The sequence below is a fragment of the Onychomys torridus genome, chromosome 1, assembly GCF_903995425.1.
Source record: "Onychomys torridus chromosome 1, mOncTor1.1, whole genome shotgun sequence".
Taxonomy (NCBI): domain Eukaryota; kingdom Metazoa; phylum Chordata; class Mammalia; order Rodentia; family Cricetidae; genus Onychomys; species Onychomys torridus.
In genome coordinates this window covers 50871529-50877748 of record NC_050443.1, presented here as the reverse complement: position 1 = coordinate 50877748, position 6220 = coordinate 50871529, and the positions used below count along the sequence as shown (strand labels likewise).

Below are 6220 nucleotides of genomic sequence, written 5' to 3'. Positions count from 1 at the left end.
CTGGGTTATTGTTGTTTTTGTTGTTGTTGAGAGGCAGCTTTTTTCCAAGTTTCATTTTTTGGGGGGCATTTTTTTGTCTTATCAGTCTTTGCTTGTTTATTTTGATTTCTTTTTTTTTTAATCGGGATGGTGTATGTTCCTTGAGTTTTGTTTCAGTTTTGTCTGGGTGTCTTTTATTTTTTAAGAGAAAGTGAGAAAATTAAGCTGGATGAGTAGGAGGTAGGGAAGATCTGGAATGAACTAGGGGAATGGAAAAACATGATCAAAATATATGTATGAATTTTTTCAATTAAAAGTAGATTGTTAGATGATATCTGCTCTTAGAAATCAGTATAATTTTACAGCAACCCATTTTTAGGAGGGGGTTAAAGAATAAACTTAAACATATGAAAAGATGTATAATCTAGTAAATGCAAAAACCAGCAACACAGCTGTTTAGTGTCCACATCCAAGTATTATGCCCAGTTCATAACTGTATTGTCATACTTCTCATACCTGGCAGCACAGGTTCACTTACTAGAACATTCCAGCAAACACATATGCAATGCTTTGTACTACAATTCGAGGACAGCTAGAATGTCAATAGATGGTTGGAATTTTCCAGCTGCATTTGAATCTTAAGGGACCACGGTCATACACCTGGTGTGACATCCTTGTGGGATATATGCTGTGCTCTCTGTAGAGCTTTTTGAATTAGCCATCAAGTCTTGCACTGGACTTAGAGGTTACATTCACAAGCAGTGTCAATGCCTTCTATTTTCTAGTGAAACAAAGTTTACAGGACACTGGAACTGGATTCTGAAAAGACTCCAGCATCATCTGTAAAGTATCTCTGTCTGGTGCCCTTTCACTGAGAGACCTTTTACCTCCCAAGTGTTGTGCAATAGTGAATCTGTTCATGCTTCCCATCCCTTTTTAATTCATTTGAAGCATTTGTGTTTCTACTAGGAAATCATCCATTGCCTTTTTGTTTTTACATTTATGTCTAGAACAGTTGCACATGATATCCACCATAAATGCTCTTATTTTCTCTTTACCTAGGATTATATTTTCCTTATTAATGTTGTATTTATTTTAGTTTCTCTCTCTTTCTCCTTAATCAGTCTTGACAGGGTTATATGTAGTTCATTAACACTTTCAAAGAATTTAGTTTTAATTTTGCTTCTTTTTATATTTGCTTTCTAGTTTTAACTTTTGTTTTTATTCATTTCCTTCTCCACATTGCTACTTTATTGGGTTATTTTTTTTTTGTTATTTATTATATTTGTGTTTTAATTTTACACATCAGCCATGGGTTCCCCTGTCCTCCCCCTCCCGCCCCTACCACCACCTTCCCCACCCAGACCCTCCCCTCCATTCCCATCTCCTCCAGGGCCAAGACTCCCCTGGGGATTCATTTAAATCTGGTGGATTGAGTACAGGCAGTTCTAGTCTCCTCCTTCCAGGCTGAGCAAAGTGTCCTTGTGTAAGTCCAAGGTTGGGTTATTTTTTAATTATCATCGGACATTGTAAAGATTTGTTTTATTGTGTATACATTTGTGTCTCTGGGGAGGATGCATATCCCCAGGCCCTGGAAAGCCAAAGGCATCAGACACCCTGGAACGGAAGCACAGAGTGTTGTTGGTGGCCTTGAGTGTGCTGAGAACCAAACCCAAGTCTTCTGCAAGAAGAGTAGCCAGTGCTCTTAACCCTTAAGCAGATTCCCAGACCCTGATTTATAACTTTATTTTTATTCTTTTGCCTAGCAAGCACAAGGCCCGGGGTTCGATCCTCAGCTCCACAAAAAACAAAAAACAAAGATTTTTTTTAAAACATACTTCTTAACTGTACAGAATATTTGTCAGATTTTTTATATTTATATCTAGTTTTACTAGAGTATGATCAGAAAAGCAACCTATAAAAGTTCTACTCTTAAATTTTTATTTATTTTTTTCACATCAAAATACCTATTAACTTCTACAGACACTTCATGAACACAAGGCAAAATTCTAAGTCCCTCTGTGTAGAGATGTATACACACAGATTTGTACATATTTTTGTCTTGTGTACAGTCCTGATGATTGACCATTGTGCTCAAATTCAGTGTGTCTATATTTACTAAGGTTTCCTTAATCTCTCCTTAGTTTTATCTCAGTTTTCTTAGTTCTGAAAATGGTTGATGAAACAATCCCAACATAACTGTAGTCTGTTATCATAGTTCTTGCAGTTTAACTTTTGGTTTTGGGTTGCCATACTATTCAATGTTTTGTGACTACCAAACTTCCTTAATAAGCTATGCCTTTTATCACAACATAGCATCTCTTGTGGACATTTTGAAAGAATTCAAATCTGTGTCCAGATTCTTTTGAATTTGAACTGTTTCTTGCTTTGCTTTTCTTCTCTTGCCCAATCACCCAGGCTACCTTTGTCCAATCCTTCTTCACAGTATTTCACCTTGTCACAGCTATGAGTCTGGTGTATATAGGTAAATTCTGTTTCCAGCCTGATCTTACAACATTTCATAGAGAATTATATCCATTCACATTACACATAATGCCTGGTCTATTTCATTTCTCCAATTTCTATTTCTTTTCTTTTATATTTTTCTATTGTTTTTCATTGGTTGTTTGCTTTGTTATTGACTCAAGTTCCTCTTCATTATTTTATTCTCTCTGGCAGTTTGACTTGCATTTTTTATTGTCTTCCCTCCATTAACTATTAAAGTTAATTTTCACTCCCATTATCAGAATCATAATTAAGGAGTGACATTTCTTTCACAATGCTGCTTCCAGAATGCCCTACATTTCCTACATATCTCAGAGCCTTTAATTATCAAAGTATCCTTGTGTCCAGGAGCCTACACTTCCTCTAGTTCTGTAAATTCTCATTGTGGTTCATGCTTTCCACTCCTGTGAATCACAAGGTCTTTGTTGATTTAGAGATCATGAGGATGTCTTAACGGCGTTAGAATGACTGACGGTGCAACTAGCAATACCATTCATTCTTACCTACTTCAAATAACTTCCCTTGGAACTAAATAATAAAAATTAAATTTAAAAAATTAAAAGTAACTAAATAAAATTTTACTGTTTACATGTTTCTTTGCAGTCAAGACTTTTCTCACAAGAATTTTTTATTTCAATGTCTTTAGCTTTCAGTGTGCATAATTTTACTGGCTTTCAGGTTACAAAGACAAGCACAATACCTATCTAACATTCCTTCATATTTCATCAAGCCTGTGTCTCTATCAGAAAACATCACAGGTTTGGGGGTCTGCACTGGAAGTTTTGAGCTTTGGCTTTGTTTGGGGATTCTGGAAACTTTGTATTTAGAACCATAACTTGGGTTTCCTAGTTCTGAGATGGGAATTTGCCAGCAGGAGTTGAACAGAGTGGTGCTCTTGGGAATGGTGCATGGAAGGGATTCACAAGCAAGAGCCTTCAGAGGGAAGTGCAGGGTTGAGGTGCAGCATTCCCAGATGCCACAGTTGGTCTTGTGAGAGCTGGGTTTGAAATATTGGGACAAGAAGTCTAGTCCTTGTCACCCCACATCAGTGAGTATCATTGAACACAGACTGCACTGGAAAGGGAGACCTGGTAAGAAATCCAATGTCATCATTGCTGAATGTTCAGGAGCTTCCTGATTGTGTCTAGCTGTGTGCTTTTAGATTTGTAGATTTGTTCATTTTTGCTTTAATCTTGTCTCAGACTCAAATCTTGTTACTGGAAAACTAAAATCCCTTAGTTCAGAGATCTAGACTTTCACTCAGACCTTGGTGACTGCTTCTGCTCTTTCTCCTCTTTTCTCCTGGGTCCACTCTGTGTGTGTGTGTTAAATTTCCTGGATCTGCACTCCCAGTCACTTACCTTGCACTCCTGGGTCTTGATGGTTGTGGTACATGGTACTTCCATTTATTTCTTCTTCCAGATATCTAAAGAAATCACTTGCCAGCATGAATTTTATCTTTTCTTCTGATTCACCTGATGGATATATTAATTCAGAAATTGTGGTTTAAGGATTCCAGGAGATTCATGGTGTTTTGCTGATACGACATTGAGAACACCAATTATCTTCTCATTCACTTCTCCATCTCTTCTGTGTGTTCTCCCTCAGTGACAAGCCCTTTGTCATAGCCTTTGGTGACAGAATCACGTTAAAGCAGCTGTGATAGCTCCTGAAGTCTCACTTGAGAGTCAGATGTTTGATTTGAGGCATGGAGACTTCACAGTGTTAGAAGGCATGGAAGTATGTGCTCCTATCACTATCACTATCTACTGATGCAGACAGGACACCTCTCCCACCAAAGGCAGAAGCTCATCTGTTCCTAGCTGCCTCTTCCAGGGCAGTTAGGAGAAGCAGATGGTCCTCACAGGATCACATTATGGTGAAAACATGTGAAAGCACTTCTCCAGAGTCATAAAATCTATTGCCTTCTCCAACACCTTGAGGTAAGATTCATTTTCTCAGTTTCTGATCCTTCATCTCTCCTTTAATATTCAGGACCCACTTGACCATCAGATTCACTATGCCATTGGTAACTATGATGATCCAGGCTTGAAGGGTCTGAAAGGCGATAAGTATCAGGGGTAGACATTCAGTCACCAGAATTTCCACAAGTTCCACTTCAGAGTGAGTAGTCCTATCTTGACTCTCAAATGGTGAGTTTCTTGTAATCAGCAACCATACCTCCTATTATTGTTTTTGTCTTTTTGGCGATCACCTATGGTTCAGGACACTGTAACTATCTATTCATAGACCAAGTGCTTGCTTGGCAACAAGCATGTGATCTTAATTTCTATGTTTCATTGTCTCTGTGGCTGAAAAATCATATTCTAAATGGCTGGAATTCTTTTTGCAAATCCTGCGCAAGTATCTAATTCAGGGAAACTCATGTACACCAATCCACTTACCTTCCACGAATTAGATGAATCAGCTCCACTGAATGACTAGTGGGGATGGAGACAAGGACCCAAAGTGTGACACTGAGTTTTGTAAAGATGGGTCTGAAACCTGATTCCAGACTTTCCATTCACCAATTAAATGATTCACTTTCTTCACTCTGCATTTCTTCACCTGCAAATTAGGTTTCAAAATTTTATCTTCACAAGATGGCCAATAGTTCTTAAATGAGATAACACATTGATGTACCTGACACAAAACAAAAGTTCATAGCGTGGCAGTGGTGGCACACGCCTTTAATCCCAGCACTCAAGAGACAGAGCCAGGACAGGCACCAAAACTACACAGAGAAACCCAGTCTCGGAAAAAAAGGGGGGGGGGGCGGGGAGAGAGTTCATAACTACGAGCTAACAACATTATTTTTAATTACTTTTTCGGTTGTCGAATTACTTGTATTTTTTTAGGGTATAGTGTTACAATTTAACAAACTAAAAGAATGTGTGATGATCAAATGAAGGTGATTATCATTTCCCATCTCCTCAAATATTCTCATTTTATATGTTTGGCACCTTTTTCTCATCTCGTCAAAAACATTATCGGCATTGCAAATATCTAAAGAACTCACTGCAGAGCAGAAGAAAGGAAAGAGGGAAAAAAAAGAAGGAAAATAGGAAAAAGATAAGAAAGTAGAATCTCAATCCTGAATCTTAATCCAGTGATGTTGCAAACTCTGGGTATTAAAAATTACTGTAATTAATTTTTTTATTTGTTTGGGTTTGAGACAGGGTTTTTCTGTGTAACAGCCTTGGCTGTCCTGGAACTCATTCTGTAGACTAGGTTGGCCTTGAACTCAGAGATCCTCCTGCCTCTGCCTCCTGGTTGCTGGGATTAAAGGCACGCACCACCACTGACAAGCTAAAGGTTATTTTTAAATTTTTCCACAGTAATTCCATTTCCACAGGCTGGGCTTTTAACTGCTTTTCTTTTGCTCAATGGCATTACACAGAACCTCTTAGGAAAGTAAATTTCCCACCAGTCTGAGCAGAGAGGGCTAAAAGAGGTGATACACATGTGTAGAGGCAGTTGGGATCAAGCAGTGACACAGACCCTAGCTGGTGTTCTAGCGTCCTTGATTGGAACTCTTCTGTTCTGAGGGGCATTTGTCCACTCTGGGACATGCCTTTGCAGGTCCAGTCCTGACAGGAGGAACCACAGCCCCATTCCTTTCCCTTTTGGCAACAGATCTCCCAGAGGGAGCATGAGTCCCAGATAACCAGGCTCCAACCCCATTTCTGAAGTGGGCACCTTGAGGTACCAGCCCGTAGGGCATGGCCTCAAGGCT

General features: G+C 38.9%; 1 long non-coding RNA gene across 1 annotated transcript in view; it reads right to left on the bottom strand.

Annotated features, from left to right (window-relative positions):
• Nucleotides 1–4075: 4075 nt before the first annotated feature.
• Nucleotides 4076–6220, bottom strand: part of LOC118573809 — a 9453-nt gene continuing 7308 nt past the window's right edge. Inside the window, exons 2-3 of the long non-coding RNA XR_004943676.1 lie at nt 4890–5052; nt 4076–4542 (exon numbers count right to left, since the gene is read on the bottom strand). This is a non-coding gene — a long non-coding RNA (uncharacterized LOC118573809). The remainder of the gene's footprint in view (nt 4543–4889; nt 5053–6220) is intronic.